This window comes from Podarcis raffonei, chromosome 5 (assembly GCF_027172205.1).
Source record: "Podarcis raffonei isolate rPodRaf1 chromosome 5, rPodRaf1.pri, whole genome shotgun sequence".
In the NCBI taxonomy this organism is placed as follows: Eukaryota; Metazoa; Chordata; class Lepidosauria; order Squamata; family Lacertidae; genus Podarcis; species Podarcis raffonei.
Window position 1 is genome coordinate 54,512,070 of NC_070606.1, and position 19,904 is coordinate 54,531,973.

Sequence of the window (19,904 nt, forward strand, 5' to 3'; positions counted from 1 at the left end):
ACTCTGGAAATTCATGACATGATCATATTTCAGAAGGAGTGTTATTGTTCAGTGCATAAACAGAGCTGGGTAGGGTACTTAAGGGGCCTGCCATCCGCCCCCCCAAAGCTTCACAAATGGTAATTTGCTGTGATGAATAAGCTCCAAACCTAACCAGTTAACACACCACTGAATAAATTGTCTCCTCCCTGCAAATTGTCACATAAGTGTGCTCTCACATTTCACTTTCTGCAGTAGAAAATATTTTTTCCATGGAAAATAAGTTGACAGGCATTGGGCAGCTGACAGTCTTTCAGTCTAATTCTCCTCAAAGGGAAGTTGGGAGGATAATGTGAGGTAATGTACTCATGCTGCTTTGAGCTCCTTAGGTGGAAATAAATAAAGCTACAATCTTGCAAACAGTGGCTGCAAACGGGGAGAACTGCATATGCCGCTGAAGTGATGGTGGTGGTCTTTGAATTTTCCAAATTCCACAAACTATTCTGGAGTTTTGGCAGATCAGAATGGATTTATTGCTAGCTCTGTTAAACTAGTGGAACATCCTGCTCATCCCTAATTTATTTATACCATGCCTTTTACAATGGAATTCCAGCTGGTATACAAAGGGTTGTTTTCAGGCTAGTACAACCTTATGAGGTAGATTAGGGTGAGAAACCATGATCTGCCAAAGGATAGCATGGTCCCATAGAATTCAATATGTTACAGACCACACACTGTGGCTGGTACAGTGTAACCAAGTGTCATTTCATCCTCTTTTGTAATTGACAATCCTTGTTGCTTTAGTGGTTCTTGCAAGGAAGTAATATTTTGCTGGGACACAATTTAGAAAGGGCAAACAGGCTAGAGGCCTCAGGGGATGGAAGCTCCCCCCCCCACTGCATGCACCCCAAACCTTCCCCATATCTGCTCCAGGTAGAATAGATTGAGGGGGTACACAGGGGGAGAAGAGGAAGAGAATTGTCCATAGTACAAGCAGAAATCCTTGCACAGATGGGAGAATTTATTTAGTGCTCCATTGGATTCCACCCTTAGCGCAGTAGAGGCTGAATAGCACCTATCTCCCATACTATTTCACTGAACCGGCAAGAACATCTAGAAAAAGACAAGTCCTGAATCTGTTCCCAAAGGGCTTTCTAAAATCCCAGCTAGAACTCATAGGTCTGGCCTCAGCTGACATACAATTCCACCTCCGTCTCACATTTGTTATATTACTGATTCACCTTACAGGTAGGATAACGAGACAATGTGTATGATGTTATTAGACACTCTAAAAGAACTCTTTGAATGCCAAGTATTGTGAGCAAATAAAAAAATCATGGCAAATAGAAGGGGAAGAAATGGAAGCAGTGAGAGATTTTACTTTCTTGGGCTCCATGATCACTGCAGATGGTGACAGCAGTCACAAAATTAAAAGATGCCTGCTTCCTGGGAGAAAAGCAATGACAAACCTAGACAGCATCTTAAAAAGCAGAGATATCACCTTGCCAACAAAGGTCCGTATAGTTAAAGCCATGGTTTTCCCAGTAGTGATGTATGAAAGTGAGAGCTGGACCATAAAGAAGGCTGATCGCCGAAGAATTGATGCTTTTGAATTATGGTGCTGGAGGAGACTCTTGAGAGTCCCATAGACTGCAAGAAGATCAAACCTATCCATTCTGAAGGAAATCAGCCCTGAGAGCTCACTGGAAGGACAGATCGTGAAGCTGAGGCTCCAATACTTTGGCCACCTCATGAGAAGAGAAGACTCCCTGGAAAAGACCCTGATGCTGGGAAAGATGGAGAGCACAAGGAGAAGGGGACGACAGAGGACGAGATGGTTGGACAGTGTTTTTGAAGCTACGAACATGCGTTTGACCAAACTGTGGGAGGCAGTGGAAGACAGGAGTGCCTGGCGTGCTCTGGTCCATGGGGTTATGAAGAGTCAGACACGACTAAATGACTAAACAACAACAACAATTGTGAGCAATGACCATGTTCACTTCCGTAATTCTCCCTGCAAGTTGTAGGCATTGTAATGAACGGTAAAAGGAGGCAGCAGTTTTAGAATGGAAAGAGGATGTAAATACTAGCCTGGAGGACAGTGGAAATATGTGGGATATAATGGGATATGATGGCAGACACATTGGGTTAGCTGTGAGAGAGGTCTGAGGACACATGACTGCAACCCATCTGCTGAAGTCTGGCCTTGGGCAGTTTCAGGATGGCAGACATGCAGGCAACCAAATGGAAGCTGTTCTGAGTTCTTTGTAAGAAGAGCTGTGCTCAGGTGTAATAAATAATTAAGACAGCATGACAAGGATCTGTGTGGAACACCAATTCTTTTTACCCTCTGGCCCAGCGCAGCCCTTAGTCTGGATTCTGCATATCTCTAGTGATATCACTGGTTGCATGTTTTCAGATCTCTCTTTGAAGTAATAAAAGGGCTATAAAAAAAGAAAAGGGAGTAGTGTCAAAGTCCATCTGGATAGATATATACAATAGACATATATAGCCTTGCTACATGATAAATCTTTAGTGATTTCTCTCCCTAGCACTTAAAAAAAATATTTGTGAATTCTCTCTCTCTCTTTCTCTCTGTTGACTTTGGAGGGTGGTGTTTGGAAACAGCCTGCATCAGATACAGAGATAGGGTTGGGATATATACATATATATTTTTAAAAACATACATTTGGAAATGTGGGAAATGAGATTTGGAATAGTGACGAAGGTGCAACATTTAGGAGTCGTGATAAGGGGGTGTTTATTTCCTGCTATGGGTAGGATAACAAAAGGGTAACATCCTCTGTCATATGACAGGCATTAGTACCTTCTGATGTCATATCCTGTTTTTTTAAATAATATGATCCAAATGAAATGGAAAAAGTGCAGCTCCAGATTCCAAACCCATGTTGCAAAGGTGAGGAATCATGTCTTTCAATTACTGAACTAAAAAAATAAAAAATAAAAATGAGCCATCAGGCATAGTCAAGATCAAAATGCTCTAAGTAGTAATTTCCTAGTCTAAATATTTAAATATAATAGGTTTGATAAATTAATTATTAAATATTTTACATTATGCACAGAGGATGGCTTTTAGATTATTGAAGCTCCTACTAAACACCCCAAAATTAATATCAAATCATCCTTGGGTTCATTGCAAATCTCATCCCACACTCTGGTATTTAAAAGATTAACCATACATTATTCAACTATAACCAAGAATAAGGTCACCAGGAAGAACATTAATCTCAGCAAGCTTTCGAATAGTTCTCGTTTACAGCTATACTAATCATTCATGCCAATTCTAATTTTTGCTTATTCTAAATAGGACTGTAGATTGAATGGGCTCTTCTGCTCATTTATTTATGTTCATGCATCTACTGCTCCCAGTAGGTGTATTCCTTTAGTTAAAGCAGAAAAATAAGGAGGACAATCCAAAATCCAATTTAAATGGTGTGTGTACACCATGTTATGTGATTGATTATGTGGAGCAGGTATAAATAAAAATTATTATTATTATTATTATTATTATTATTATTATTATTATTATTATTATTATAATTATTAGAGAAGGAAAGGAAGAAGGCAAATGGACAAAAGAGAATACTGAAACATTTGAGCTCTGCGGATCAAACCTGACAGATCCTAAGCTATTTACTTACAATACAGTGTTCTGGCCTCCTCAAAAGCAAAGCAGCAAGCATAGTCAGTTGCAGGCTTCCTGATGGTCAGTGATGGATGGTGGACCCCAATGGTAGGATGGTAGGAAGGAGACGACAGAACCTGATGTGAGAGTCTGGGACAAAGGCTTGTGTGCCATTGTTTTCTTTGAAGGACTCTCCCACCCACATTGGGTTGAGTGATACCTGGGTCCTTCTGACCCACCTTGTGAGTTCCTCTCATGTTTGGCAGGTAATAGAGAACTGACTCCTTTCAGGGAGTGGAGGGTGAGTGGTAGACACCCTCCAGGATAAGAGGAAGATGGTGATGTTGATGTTAATTAATGCCTGGATTTTCCCTGAGTTTCTGCAAGATAGAATCCATTGCTAACTTGTGGGGGTTTGATGGGAATTATGTACTGACCTCATGTGAGAAAACTAGACAGGTCTGGGCCTCTCTCAGGCTTCAGGGAGGGCAAGAATCACCTTGCTCAAGAAAATGGAGGCTCAAGAAACTGGACTTTGGTCAGAATATGAAACAGCAAAAAGGTTAGTTGTTCCAAGTTAATACCCAAGCTACACATACCTATGTTGGCTGGACCATTAGCTTATGTTTACTCAGTTACTAATACAGAGATAGAAGCAGATGGAGGGTGAAAAGTTGCCTTATCTGGAGCAGGGCAGGTGTGTGGAAACTGGCAGGATTGCTGATGAAACCTAAACACACAAGGGGCAATTCCTGTATGCAAATGACTGGGGATTAGATTATGTGAAGACAGGAAAATTTGAGAAGTGAGAAAGGTACAGAAAGGAGCAATGAACGAGACGCCAATAATTACCAGTCCTGAGGAAGGGAGACTAAGGTGGTTCTTGAGTTTCACTGTGACCTGCAGGTGTGATGTTATGGCTGTATATGGGTTCCTGGCAGCAGTTTAGTTGATTAGATGGTTGCCTCTTCCAACACAAAGAGTTGGTTAGCGCTGCCTCTGTTTTCTGGGAAATACCCACAGGGTCAGGCCCTTAATAAGGCATCCATTCAGCCAAATTCCAAGGAACACCCTGCTGTGCTTTAGAATCTTTCTCATACAGTTCAAAGATCGAAAGAGGTTTCCTCATAAAATGGGTAACCAACATGGTGCCCTCCAGATGTTTTGGACTACAACTCCCATGATTCCCGAGTATCAGCTGCACTGGCTGGGGCTGATGGTTCCACAGCATGTGGAGGGCGCCACATTAACTACCTCTGCCTTGTAGGACAACGTATTGGCTTATGCTCCCTGCAAGATCCTGACTAATATGAGGAAAACAGAAAATGTGACTGAAAAGGATAGGGAGAGAAGACAAGGGAAAGGAAGCTGGAGAAGTCTTGCTCCTACAGGAATCCACAGGGCTGGAGTAGGCTTGAAGAAGAGAGAAGTGGGGACAAGCTCAGCTCCTATTGCAGATATAGGTCAACTAGAACCAAATTGTGCATATTTTTAAAAAATTGTTTCCAATAAAAACCATTGCCTGATATGCTGGTTCGAATGAACAGGAGACACACAGGTCCCAAGAGGGAGCAATATCAATTTACTGCTTTCAACTGCTCTGGCCAGAGGAGAACTATCCAAACAGCTTTATTTCTAAGCATTTGATGCACTAGGGACATTCCAGTTTTCTTCTAAGCAACAAACAGTGCAGACATTTAAAAGAAACGTCAATTTTAGGGTGTGTATGCAGCTATCTGTTAGCCATAAAGGCTGGCTACAATCCAGTAATCATTTAGAAGCTTCAATAAAATCTAACATCTGATTTGACCAGCTGTCCTGAACATTTCCCTAAACCATGGAGATCCAGAATTCCTTTCACTGAATCAAGGTCATGAGCAACATGTCAGAAGAATAAGAAGAGGGGTAATAATGATGAGCCACAAAGGAAGAAGAAGAAGAAGAAGAAGAAGAAGAAGAAGAAGAAGAAGAAGACGAAGACGAAGAAGAGGAAGAAGGGAGGGTCAGCTACATTTATTTTAAGTGACAGTCTTAATGCAATGTTGATATAAAAGGCGGAATTCCACATTAACTTGCATATGCAAGTAACAAAAGCCAGATGGCCGCAATTCCAGGAAAAAGCAGATTTAGGAGGGGGATTTAGGCTGCAATCCTATACCCACTGGAGAGGTGTGTGTTTTTGGGCTGCAGCACTACACACATGGAACTCAGTGGGAATTTTTAGTAGGCAGAAATAGGATTGTATTGTTAAGAGAGGAGAAATAGTAAAAGAATGTGATGCTTTGCCTCCCTTGCCTCTTATCAACTCCCCTCATCTCCAAATGCATTCGTGCCATCTTTGTTTTTTGTGCTGTGTATTTCTTTGGTGTGAATTTTTTTTACGAAGCATTGATTGTGTTTTTGTGCTGAATTTTCTTTTTTCTTTTCAGCTGCCTGTCTTGAGCAATGTTTTATTGGAAAGGCAGGGTGTGTGTGTATTCTTAACAACTAAGTACTATACGTAAGAAGTACATTGTAGTTAAGCCCTGCTGTAACTGTAGGGCCTTGGACTGCAATACTCACCTCACTTACCTACTGAATTCACGTCACAACAGCCATGGTTAGGCTTGTGCTGGAAATCTGTAGTGCATCCTAATATAGTTCACACTGCTATTCTAGACAGCCAGGATATGCATAGACAGAACTATATAACTTCATTAATAAGAACAGTAACTTGAACTTGAGCTTTAGCTTGCTTTTCCTTCCTTCCTCCTCTTCCTTTTCCACAAGTCTTTTGTCTGTTTTAGATTATGGACTTGAGGGAACTGCCTTAGAACTGATATCCATAAGCTACCCAAAGAGCCTTTTTGGCTAAAGGGCAACATCTAAATGCCTTAAATAAATAACAGCCAATAGGCAATTATGGAAATCTCACTTCCTGCAAGGGTCTTACCATGCCAATTGCCCTTTGCTGCTGTGTGGGAGAGGGACTAAAACTAAGGCCCTTCCCTTCACAAATAGCAATGGGAGCCACGGCTCCTTTCATTACCGAAGGAAGGAGAGAAAACAGAATGTTTCCTCCAGGAACAGAAAGCTGTCCTATCCATCTCTCCCATCTGCTACAAAGAACTCAGACCCACAGCTCCCACTTGTGCAAACCCAGCTTGTGACCTTCCGAGTGTAACTGTAGACTTGCGTAAATAGCATTTCTGTTTAGATGAGCAGTTAGATTTCGGAATCCAAATGTTTGAGATGTCCGTGAGACCATTAGATACATTGCGGTCTGCATTATTTATAGAAATGTATAAGATATTTCCATATTTGTTTGGGTTCCCTGCCCCCTGTCTGGAGAACATGAACTCATAACATGGTTCACTGGCTGTTCCAAGGAAATGGGCTTGCATAGTATTGTTATTTGCTGCACAAAAGTCCTGTACAGTACATTGAGAAAATGAATCACGTTGAAAGCTGCTTACAGACATTGTAAGTAGCCTTTTGTATCCATATCTATTTCACTTCATTTTTATTGTGAATTCTGTTAAACAAAGTTGTAGAACAGGGATGGTTGGTGTTGGGACACCAGCTCCCATCAGTCCCAATCTAGCCAATGGTCAGGAATTATGGGAGTTATAGTCCAATGGTGACTAGAGGACCACAGGCTCCCCATCCTGTGTCTAGAGACTGGATGATAAGTAGTGCCAAGATCAAAGTTAAGAATGCAAGGTTGTAGCGCCTGACTCAGAGTACCCCCATTGAAATTAATGGCTTTGGCTCACTTAGATTTATTGATTTAAATGGATCATCTCTGAGTAAATGTTGGTTGATTACAACAAAGTGTAAGAAGTACTAATCTAATGTTTTCAGTAAGACTCCTTCCTCAGTTGTTTCTTGTGGTTTTGTGCATTTTAACTATGTAATTTAAGATGATTTCATTTGTTTCCACTAGATAAAAATTCTGCATGTCTCCGGGTGTTTCTAGGCTGTCACTATTTTGCAGGAAGTATTCAAGCATGTAGGGGAAATTTAGGTTTGTGCCCTTAAAGTGGATTAGTTGTACCAGGGCAAAATAATACTTTAATCCACAATTTTTTAAGGCAATGAAACAAAACATCCAACTCATTGCAGTTAGGAAAGCGATGAGGAAATGCACTGAAAACTGTGGGGCAAATGAATGAGCAACATGAAGATGTATAAGCAACTCAGGGTCAATGTTGTATAATCACCTTTCAAACAAACCAGAATGAATGCTCAAATAAGGCTGGAGATAATCTAACCTCTGCATAGAGCCAGTGTGGTGTGAGAGCCAGTGTGGTGTAGTGGTGTAGTGGTTAAGAGCGGTAGTCTTGCAATCTGGTGAACCGGGTTCGTGTCTCCGCTCCTCCATATGCAGCTGCTGGGTGACCTTGGGCTAGTCACACTTCTTTGAAGTCTCTCAGCCCCACTTACCTCACAGAGTGTTTGTTGTGGGGGAGGAAGGGAAAGGAGAATGTTAGCTGCTTTGAGACTCCTTAGGGTAGTGATAAAGCGGGATATCAAATCCAAACTCCTCCTCCTCCTCCTCCTCCTCCTCCTCCTCCTCCTCTTCTTCTGCATATGTTTTGGGTAAACAAGTCAGGATGAATGGTCAGTAAACAGGTTATTTGGAGGAGCCCTTAAACTGGATTTGGGATTTCTTCCTTACTGTGGAACTACCACAGTTTCCAGATCTGGTGTTTCATAAGCAAAAAGCTGTATTGCTCATGGAACGGGGATCATATTCCTCACTCCCAACTATTTGTGAGCAAGCATTACTTACTTCCTGTTGTTGCTTAAGGGTAGTGAAGTTTTACCTTCTTCTTGCCTGGGAGTTTGAGTGATCAGAAAGCATGATGTGCTGACACTATCATGCAGTGTGCTGGTTTGTCTTTTCTTTCCAACTCTGCCTGTAGAGGACCAAAATCTGGTTATTCATTTTAGACTTACTGGGTCCATTTTGACTTCACTATGTCCTCTTCCCTGACTGGACTAGATTTAGCAGTCCAGAGAAGAGGGGCAGGGATGTCTGATTTCTGGGGTGGCCACATGTTCTACTTTACAAAGGAATATTCTCTCTTTGAAGGTGTTTTCTACTTGAAGGGCTGTCTGGTCCAAGTCCAATAAAGAACTACAAAAGAGCAGGGGCTTTGAAGTTGCCCATCAACAGCTAGCATCTGAAGAGCAGGTTGAACAGGTACACAGATCACCTGCCTCACTGTGTTGAGATGAATTGCATTTCCATTTAAATTACAGTAATTATTTCCATATTTGCATATATACATATAAAGTAGAATAAGCAACTTTATACAAAACTGCATATAACACTCGACTGGAAGCTGCCCAAAGTGGCTGGGGAAACTCAGCCAGATGGGTGGGGTATAAAAATAAATTTTATTATTATTATTATTATTATTATTATTATTTTTATATATATATATATATATATATATATATATATATATATATATATATATATATATATACTGTATATATTTTGGCAATTATGTCCTGGTCTTGTGGTGATGCATTTTCTTGAAACTGAGCCCCTGTCTTTAACCTTTGTTAAGCAGCTCCAATATTAACACTATCCATCAAATTCGCTGAAATTATTAACAATGGAATTGTTAAAAACTAATAAGGTAACAAATATTCTCATATTTTGCATACAATTCCTTCACAGTATTTGTGAAAAGCACAGTTCATAAATGTATGTAACTTCATTAATAATATTTAGCTGTGACTTCAGGTTAAGTCAATTTTTAAAACAAAAACACAAAAACCAAATGAACCACCCCCTAGGCATCAATAGATCAAACTTTACAATCATAGTACCATAAAATTCTCTTGCACTTGCTGCTCACTTGATGGATGAAGGGAAATTCCTCCCGGATTTAGCCTGTTAGCAATAAAACCAAGCAGATGATCTGCTGTGCCTTCCCTTGGCAGTTATAAACTGGGGGCTGCTGCAAGCCACATGATTATATTACTCTACAAGCCATGCTGCAAGTCCTGTGGGTAACCCCAGACTGCAGCAAACACGCTCTAACCTGGAAGCAATTATCCAAAAAATCCTGCACCACAAATCCTTTTACCTTCAGTCATAGCAGTTCCCTTTGCAATCCTATAGCAGTGGTCATCTGTAACAAACTCCCTTTTTTAAAGGGGGCTAAGCAAAAAGCCACCTGTGAAAATGTGCTTGAGGCTAAATAAACTGGCAAGCTGTTATACTTGAGGGAACAATCAGGGAAAATATATCAGATTTTGCAGTAATTACGCCTGTCATTTTGAGGCTATATGGATTTGGATGGGAGGAGAGGACTGAAACTGAAAACTGGTATCTGCTGAGATGCAAGGAAAACAGTGTATCCAATGTAGCACTAAGTTGAAGTCACTTAGCAGTACGTATTCTGCTGCCAATTTTTTTTACTCCAGCAGAATGTTGTTAAGCAAGATAATGCACAAGCAGGTTCCTGGTAGCTTTGTTATAGGTGAGATGGCGCAACCTGCTGCACACAGTTCTGCCAGCGCAACTGTTGCATTGGATATCTCTGTAGTGTAAAATTAAAACTCCCCAGTCTGCTAGTGCAAGGGTCCTTGCACTAGTGGGCAGGGAATGCTGGATACATACCTATGGCTTCTATACTTTTATTAGAAAAATAAAATGACAATATTTGAATGAACATGTAAACATTAGATCAGGCAGCATTATAGGTCCTTGTGGGGCATCAATACTAGGAGCAAGATCACGTCCCTGGAAGTCTTGCAAGTTGTTGCAAAATGAGATGTCATTACAAAATGAGATGGATGTCTCAGGCTACTTTATCCTACCCACTGCCTTTGGGTCTTATAAGAAGCTGTTGCAGGAGAGAGACATAATAGGAGGGGTGTTTCTGGGTTCAAGTTGAAACTGTCAAGCTCCCTTGTTATTTGTTGCTACTTCCATCCTGTTAATATAATCTTGTTATATTTATGGTGCTGAAAATTGGTTTTTTCATGTTCTTTCATATTTGCTATTATGTTGCTATTTTGCCCTGTTTTGGAATTGTTTTTGCAATAGTTGCTTTAGACATGTATCTTTGCTTTTTTTGTTGTTGCTTTGAGCAGGAATCATTTTCAGACCCACACAGCCACAACTGTAGCTTACAAAAATGATGGGTAAAAAAACATCACTATGTGCAGGCTGCAACATTAACCCTACACGTTTGCTCAGAAACAAGTTTCATCCAGTTCTTGAGGGGTTTAATCTTATCATCTTCTTCTTTGGCAATCACTCGGAGCTGAGTAAGATTGTCTTCTATGAGCACGGTCTTAACAGTGAGTCCGTAAGGACTGTGGAGGCCAATTCTGGATCCACACATCCTTCCACAGTGGGGACATAGGTTTCCGGGTGGGAGTTGATCACAGTGAGGGTTTGCCAAACGTGTCTTCCTCTTAGCTTGTTTCTCCTTTTCGCCCTGAGTCCATGCTTCTTCAAAGTTCATGACACCTTTGGTAAAGGCTCTTCTCCAGCTGGAGCGCTCGCAGGCCAGTGTTTCCCAGTTATCAGTACTTAAGTTACATTTTTTAAAAAGATTTGCCTAGAGAGCATCTGTAAACCTCTTTTGTTGTCCACCAGTATTTCGCTTTCCATTCTTGAGTTGGGAATAGAGTAGTTGCTTCAGAAAATGATAATCAGGCATCTGAACAACATGACCAGTCCGACAAAGTTGATGTTGGAAGAATCATTGCTTTGACACTGGTGATGTTTGTTTCTTCCAGTACACTGGCATTAGTTTGCCTGTCTTCCCAAGTGATGTGTATTTTTTTCTGGATAAACACCGTTGATGGAATCTTTCAAGGAGTTGGAGATGGCGTTTATAAGTGGTCCATGTTTCACAAGCATACAGTAAAGTTGATAGTACGATAGCTTGGTAAACAAGCATTTTGGTTTCCCTGCAAATGTCCTGGTTCTCAAACACTCTGCATTTCAGTCAGGAGAAAGCTGCACTCGCAGAGCTCAAGCAATGCTGGATTTCGGCATCAGTGTCTTATATATAAGTGTAGGATTGCAGCCTTAGGTTATAAAGTAATGATAGTTGGGTTTTTTTTAAAAAAAGGTTGTGGATTGAGTGCTGCATATGGACTAGAAAAACCCTATTATATCATGAAGATCATTGGGAAGGTCAACCACTGGGTGATATCCAACATTTGTTTCACTCAGGATAGACCCATTGAAATCAAGTCCATTATTTTAATGGGTCTACTCAAGAGTATTATTTACTTAGCTCTCACCCACTGTTTCTCAGCCTAACCTGCTCTGCTGGTGTGCTGTGAAGGTAAAAGAAATAGAACTCCATTTAGTGCTAAAAAGTGTAACTTTCAGGGGCCCTGACTACCAAGATCTTCCCAAGGGAGCCCCTACCATCTAAGGCATGGTGGGGAACAATGAGGAGCAGGGCCTTTTCTCTAGGAATTCCTCTCCTTATTTGTCTGTCAGCCTCCGCCATTTTTATGTATTGGAAGCAGGTAGATATATTTTTGTTAAATAATATTTGGTTTTAATGAGGCTGATTGTCTTATCTGTTCTGTTTTATTGTGGATTTTGTTATATTATTGCATGTGTATGTACACATCTACAAACACAACCGAAACCATATAGCTAGCCATCTGTGGAATCACAGATCGAGAGGCAGTGTATTCATACATAAATAAACAGACACTGATTTGAACTGCTTGGTGAGGGATAAACGCAATCTTTATAAGGGACAAAAATTCAAATAAACTGATTGCATTGCTTTGCATTGCAATAAACAGTCCAATTCTGAGCAGCCCATTTCTTTCTCTTCCCATTTGCCTGGTACATATAAGCTTTAATGAATATAAGCCACTGCTTCAGAAATGCCCTGGGCCTTATCTTTTGTTCTAGTGTGGCAGGCAGAAATTACAACTTTACAGATAATCATGGGTAAACTTCACCACTCAAATGTCTGCCTATTACACTTGTGGCCTTGCCAAGGGGGAAAGGGTTTCTACCATAACAAAAGCACAGTTCATTTTTGCATGGAAATAAATGAGCCCAACATCTCTCTTGCCCCTTTCCTTTTTAAATATATAAAACTTGAATATAATTCTCCAATTTATTTTGAAGAGGTATACCTCATATCCCCGTCTATTGTTGTTTCAACTTTTCAAAAGTCTTAAATTATTATTTTTCTTATTTTATTGTCAGGGTGGCTCACCTGGCACCTTCATTACTTATCATTAGGTGCAAGCTGAAAACATTCCCCCCCAAGCCTTGGACTAATTAAACAATCAATGGCCTCTAAAATCAATGGCCTCTGTATGTGTGTTCGTGGGGGCAGTGATTGTCTGCTAGATACTTTTGTGTATTTTTGTGCTTTTACAGTGCAAATCTTCCTGCGTTCCTCAGATGAAGAGCGGTGTATTATATCATGGGCGTAGTCAAGGGGGGAGCAGGGAGGGGCAGCTGGCCCCCAAAATAAATAAAAATCAATAAAAATACATAGCAAGCTGAGGTTCTGAGCCCCCTAACAAAAGGCCTATTAAAAATATTGGCTACGCCCATGTATTACATATAGCAATAAACAGTGTTTTTTCTGGGGGTACGCATACCCCTAAACATTTTGTGAATCTTTGTACTTTCGTCCATTTACTGTATTTGTTTTCCTCGACGGTGATTTTCTTGAGTCAAAATGAGAGTGCCCCTAAACTTTTTTTTAAAGAAAAAAAGCGCTGGTAATAACTAAAATTATCCATTTATAACAAATTTGTTTTTGTTTTTTTTGTAAGCGGCTTTGAGGGATGTTAAATATCAAGCGGTGTGTTAGATCTTATGAAATGGCTAAAATAATTTCCCCGGGCGACTTTTCTTTCCTTCTGCCTCGCACACCAGCTAACAACTTAAGAAGCTCAGAATGCCAGAGCCAAGGGAAGCCCCCTTCCTGCTTTCCTTCCCTCTTGCGGGCGGCGAGCATGAATGGGAGCCGCCGCCGCGACGTCACTGACGCGGAAGCGGAGGTTGCTCCGCCCCTTCCCTTTCCCCGGCCTCGGTGGCTCACGGGGTTTGGAGACGTCAGATTTGCATGGCAGCCTCCCGGAAGCGCTGAAGTAAGGGAGGCAAAACAGTAGAGGCGGCCAGGTGAGCGATCCGAAGGGCCAGGATGGCCGCTGGGTACAAACGGGGTGGCGCGTCCGGGAGGAGGGCAGGGGAAAAGAAGGGACGCGGAAACTGCAGCTTGATGCATTGCAGGGGACCTCTGGGAAACAGAGGACCCGGCTTTCCAGCAATCTGAAACAAACTAATAAAATAAAGCATTTCAGGCTGTGAAGAAAATGGCTAGGCTTTAATTTCCCCCTGATCTCTGTGCAAAGCCCAAACGGAAGAGTCTTGTGGCATCTTAAAAGAGCAGCACGTTTTCGCTTCCTTGGAGCACAGCTCATTTCATCAGATGCAGACCAGACTTATTAAGTGTGTGCATGCATATGTACGAGTGTGGCGTGGTGTGCATCTATCGGATCCAGTGTATTTTCATTGAGAAGGAAATCCCCATAGGTTCACTGGGGCTTATTCCATAGTAAATATGCAATAGGATCCCAGCCTTCAATGGATATATGCTGAACATTGGCTTCATGGGACTTCCTGAAACACCCCCCCAAATGTTGCTCTGTGTGCTTTCACTTATTAGGAATTTTTTTTAAAGCAGCTGATGGAGCCAGAAGGAAAATATGAGCTCTCTCTTAAGAACAATTGTTTTATTAATGAAACTGAAACTGCATTTGAGTATGACTGACGGGCCAGATGAGAAGCTTTCTTTTCTTTTACAGTAATGAGCAACAAGAAAGAAAAAGAAGAAGCTGTTCTGTTAAGGTTATAATGCAAGATTTCAGGTGTGCATGCACCTGAGAAGCAAACAGAATTTTAGACATACTGACCACTTTATTCTAGCATTGGTTTAGTATTCCTTAACTAGTCTTCTAACAAGAAAAAACAACACTTGGCTTGTATGAAGTCAGCACTTCTAAACTCAGGGTGCCAGGTACTTCACAGAGTTCCCCGAAGTAGTGAAGATGAAAAAGACAGGTTGTTCAGTGAAAAGCTTTATGCCTCAAGCTAAAATCCTGTGAACACCTGCCTATTGAAACATATTGAACTTAGTGGGATTTATTACTGAAGAAACATGTATGGTTGGACTGTAAGTTGCTTATGTAGGCCAGAATGTGTCTTAATGGCAGAATTCCCTAATGTACAGTCCTGGGGACCCATTTCCTGAATGCCCATGTAGCAGCCATAGTAACAGTTTCATAAATAAGCTATTTTATATACTCTGCATATTTTGTGGAGAACTTATTTTCCCAGGGGCTACTTAAAGACCCTCAGTGCACCCTGAAGGAAGGTGGAAGAGGAGAAGCTATGAACAGAGAGTTCATTTCACCAGCTCCTGAAGATGCCACCAGAAAAAAAACCCTGCTTTTTGTGGTGTGTGTGTCTTTTGAACCTGATTTCTGTTACAATGCTACCTCAGGTTACATACGCTTCAGGTTACATACGCTTCAGGTTACAGACTCTGCTAACCCAGAAATAGTGCTTCAGGTTAAGAACTTTGCTTCAGGATGAGAACAGAAATCATGCTCCGGCAGTGCGGTGGCAGCAGGAGGCCCCATTAGCTAAAATGGTGCTTCAGGTTAAGAACAGTTTCAGGTTAAGTACGGACCTCCGGAACGAATTAAGTACTTAACCTGAGCTACCACTGTATTACTCATTTATAGGCCTCCCTTCCACCCCATTTAGTATGTTACATTTCATTGGGGGTATACAAAGGCAGTAGATAGGTAGATAAATAAAATACAGATAGTGGGTAGGGCTATTTTTAGCTACTATTTATTCTATTCGATTGGTTAGATTAGTAGAATTGTAGAGTTGGAAGATCATCTAGTCCAACCCCACCCACAAGGCAGGAAACCCCCAACAATTAAGAATATAAATAATCAAACCAAAATCTTGATTATTTTGGTTTGATTAGTTATATTTTTGTTGAAAACAGCTTTGATGGTTTTTAATAGAAAAGCAGGGTACACAAATTAAACAGGCGCACTGCTATTTTAGCTTAGTTAGCCTTAGTTAGTTAGTACTCCTGCCTGCCCCCAACAGCTCACATGTGTGCACACAACTACAATGTACTTTGTCCTCCTTGCAAGTGTTGCCATCCCCCGTTATGTTTTCTAATCTGTAGCCGTTCCAGAATTAAAGTCTAAACTGATTACATATGGCCTGGACCTTGCTGACATTTATCACAATTTGGATCCTTCCACCAACCTAGCAGTCTGAAAGCACATCAAAGTGCAAGTAGATAAATAGGTACCGTTCTGGCAGAAGGTAAACGGCGTTTCCGTGCGCTGCTCTGGTTCGCCAGAAGCAGCTTAGTCATGCTGGCCACATGACCTGGAAGCTGTACGCCGGCTCCGTCGGCCAGTAAAGCGAGATGAGTGCCACAACTCCAGAGTCGGTTACGACTGGACCTAATGGTCAGGGGTCCCTTTACCTTTTTATCAAGCAGTTCAGAGTAACATAAATGGAACCATTTTGTGTATCTTCATAGCAGCCCTGTGAGGAAGGGGCGTCCCTCTTGGGAGTTCTACCTCCCTTAGATGTTTGGGTGTGTGTGTGTGATGGCCTGGGAGGGGGCCTCCTCTGTGGCAGCCCCTAAATTGTGGAATTCCTTTCCCACAGAGGTGTGCCTGGCTTCTTCGCTATACAACTTTCATTTCTTTACCCTGGCCTTTGACCCCCGACTTGTGTGATTAAAGGGCCCACCCTAATCCTCTGATTGTAATCTGTTTTGAGTTTCAAATTGTAGATTGTGGTAACCCACCCTGGAGCCTGCTGGAGTTTAATGATGATTATGATAAAAATCAAGTTTCACGTGGCCTTGAGCCAGCTGACTGGTTTGAGCCCAGATCTAAGCGCAGCCCTCTCCCCTCCACTATGGCACAATGCTTTCTGTTCTGGTGTTGTGAACTGCAACTAGAACAATCCTATCGCTGCAAGGATCGCTGCTTGAGATTAACCACTGTGGGAAGAGAAGGGTTATTGTGGCAAAAAGTCTCTGTACCTTTGAAATATTGCCCTTTGCTTTGTCAGGCACTGCTGAGTCAATGAAGAGCAAGGAAGGAGCTGAATAGTGTTTGTGCTGTCCAAAGCTGGGGAACCCAGGATTTCAAGGAAGGACTAACCAGGACAGGTATTTTTTTTTTTGGGGGGGGGGCATGTATAGACTGTGGTTCTGTCCTTTAAACTGAGGTGGTATTTTACACTGATGAGAAAATGTCGTTTAATTCCAACTTTGTTTGTCTTTGAATACCACAGGGGCAGATGATAGCAGGGAAAGAATTAAAAGTTACTCCTTGCCTATAATTTAGTGCTGTCAAAGTGATGGAGGTAAATGGCACCATTGGGAATCTAGTGAAATTGGACTAAATGACCACCCAAGGAAAATGGAAGGGAAAAGAAAAAGAGCAGCCCCCTCTTTTTTTGCTAGAGGTCGAATAGGACTGTGCCAAAGATCTTATGGACACACAGTTTGAAGGTCTGGTCTTCTCAAGTCAGGAAAGAGGCACACAACACAAATGAAATGAGAATGAAAAAGTTTCTTTTTTAAAACAAAACCAAAATGTACTTAGCTATCCATGGAAAAAGTAAAATTGTTACTGCTTAGTTCTCTAACGGTTTCTTTATTTAGAAAAAAAGAGAGCAAAACAGCTTAATATTGTGAGATACATTCCCTTGAGTTCTGAAGGATTTGTTTCCTTAAGACTGAATTCTTTAAGAGGGAAGCTAATATAGGGAAACATAAGTGAGGACTTGTGGAACTGGGCAGATCTAAAGTGAGAGAGTGATTTGCAGGCTGTGAGGAACCCTGTGAGGAATCTAACTGTTTTAGAAATATAAACCTTCTAGTCCTCATTGCTGTGGGTTTTTTTTTAAACTGTGGTATTAAGGGGGGCTTTTTGGCAGTAGAATTTTGTCTTGGCAATAAGGATATAAGGAGCTGGTTTAGGACAGTATGGATAATAGTACAGTATTGGCCTGACAGGCCACCAGAGGCTCTTCAGGAAGTTCTGAGACAGTGACCTGTCTCATAAAGATATTTTACAGACAAGTGGACTAGAGGCTCAGGAATAAACTAAATGTGTGACATGACACACACTGTTTAAAGCAGCTGGGGCGGGGGTGGGAAGAGGAAAGCATTGGATTGGGAAAACAGTGCTGGCGAGGCAGGGAATTTTCCTGATCAGAACTGCCTCATCTAAAGCTAGCTGCTATTTGCCCTGGGGGAGACAACGTACACACTTACCCTGGCAATATTTTCATTACAGTGTTGGAGTGACAATTTGGTCTTGCTTAATTATTATTAGCTTTTGCACCATAGCTTTTCAAGGGAAGGAAGTTTAGATTGGAAAATATATGTGTGTCTTTGGGGGGAGGGTTAACCCCTTCCCCTAGTCCTGCTTTCTGTCCAATTCAAACCCCTCCCCCCCATGCAGCTACTTTTACCTTTGGGAAAAATACAGGAGATCTGATTACAGGTCTCCCAATGTCACATGCAGTTTGGCCCTCAAAAGCGAACCACACTGGAGAAATGCTTGTGACATTTTTGAAGCGTTGCAACTGTGAATGTATTAGCACAGGAACTAGGTCCAGCCTCATGGTACTTACACTTGATTTTTAATAGGAAACCTTTCCCCCCCAAAGCAGATATGCTTTTAAAAATACCCACAAAAGTGGGCTAATGAGAGTAAATTTGTTACTTGTGTGCACTCCCAAACTATTTTTTTTAAAAGAGCTACTGTCATGCGTTACCCAAGTTGTTTCAGACCTTGCTGTGTCAAGATCGCAGTTTTGGAGTGTGTCATTGCCTTTTGATCCCAAATCCTCCTTTCTGGTTGGACAATTGAAGTTAAATGCCTTGGTCTGATTTTTGCTTCACAACTGCACTTCAATCACATTCATTGGCCACGTGCCATACTCTTGCTGAGGGTTAGCATGCAGCAAGCATACCCCATTTTTAATACTGGGCTTTGGCTGCTGAAGGCCCTTTCTATTTTAGTGGCTAATCAATGGCCATGGAAGATGGTGGCCTGGTGACATGCAGGCAAGGCCATCTGTTATTGAATTTCTATCGACAGAGGAGGCCGGTCCATTAGGGCAAATGAGACACTGCCTCATCCAACCTCACTGTGTCCTCAGCAGTCCCACTTGCTTGCCTTCCTTATTACAAGCAGTCAGTCCTCAAAAAGCATATTGTCCTCACCACAAAAAGAATATTGTGCAGTTGGAAAGAGTTAAGGAAAGGCATCCAAAATGATCAAGCGACTCTGCTGTGGGGAGAGGTTGTGGCCTTGAGAAAAGGCAGGCAAGAGGAGACATGATAGATGTTCATACATTTATGCACGGCACAGGGGAAGTGGATAGAGAAAAGTTCTCCTCCCTCTCTCACAATGCTAGAACTTGCTGACATCCAATGAGGCTGAATGTTGGAAGGTTCAGGTCAGATAAAAGAAAACACTTCACACAGTGCATAGTTAAACTTTGCAACTCATTCTCCCCTCAGAGGCAGTGATGGCCACCAACTTAGATAGCTTTAAAAGAGGACTGGACAAATTCATGGAGGATAGGGTTACCAGTGGCTGCTAGGCCATGATGGCTATGCTCTGGTTGGAAACTGTAGGAGGGGAGAGAGCTCTTGTGCTCAGATCCTGCCTGCTGGCATCTGGACAGCTACTGTGAGTATTGGAGGCTGGACTAGATGGACCATTGGCCTGATCCAGCAGGCTGTTCTTATGCCAGCCCCTCCCCCTCAATCTGCCATTGTAGAACTCAGCAGGGAGAAATAGGGGGGCAAAACTAGAATTAGTTGGCTCTACTCGCCATTGACTGATGGCCTCTCTGTTTTCTGTCCTACGGATCCCGATGGGCACCAGCCATCGTCGTCAATCAGCAATGGCTTCATGCCCTCATGCCAAGGCAAGCTGCAAGTTCCAATAGAATCCCCATGGAGGGATTCAGTAAATTGGTGATATGGTAGTGAGCTCCAGTTTCTTTAAGTAGTATAAAGAAAAACGAATTTCCACTGGCACAGTTCCCCCGCCCCCATCACAATGTTGGAATAAAAAACAACCCTGCACTCACTGAACATTGTTCTGCAGAATAGCTCTTCCAAAGATAGAATCTTGGTCCCTTTTGGAAAATGGTTACCTGCCCTGACCAGATGGTATGTTCCTAATTAGA

At 41.8% G+C, this 19,904-nt stretch overlaps 1 protein-coding gene across 1 annotated transcript in view; it reads left to right on the forward strand.

Annotated features, from left to right (window-relative positions):
• The first annotated feature begins 431 nt into the window (after positions 1–431).
• Positions 432–19,904, forward strand: part of XPNPEP1 (X-prolyl aminopeptidase 1) — a 46,897-nt gene continuing 27,424 nt past the window's right edge. The window contains exons 1-3 of the mRNA XM_053389261.1: positions 432–447; positions 13,745–13,757; positions 16,758–16,857. The gene's annotated coding sequence lies outside the window, so the exon portion shown is untranslated. The remainder of the gene's footprint in view (positions 448–13,744; positions 13,758–16,757; positions 16,858–19,904) is intronic.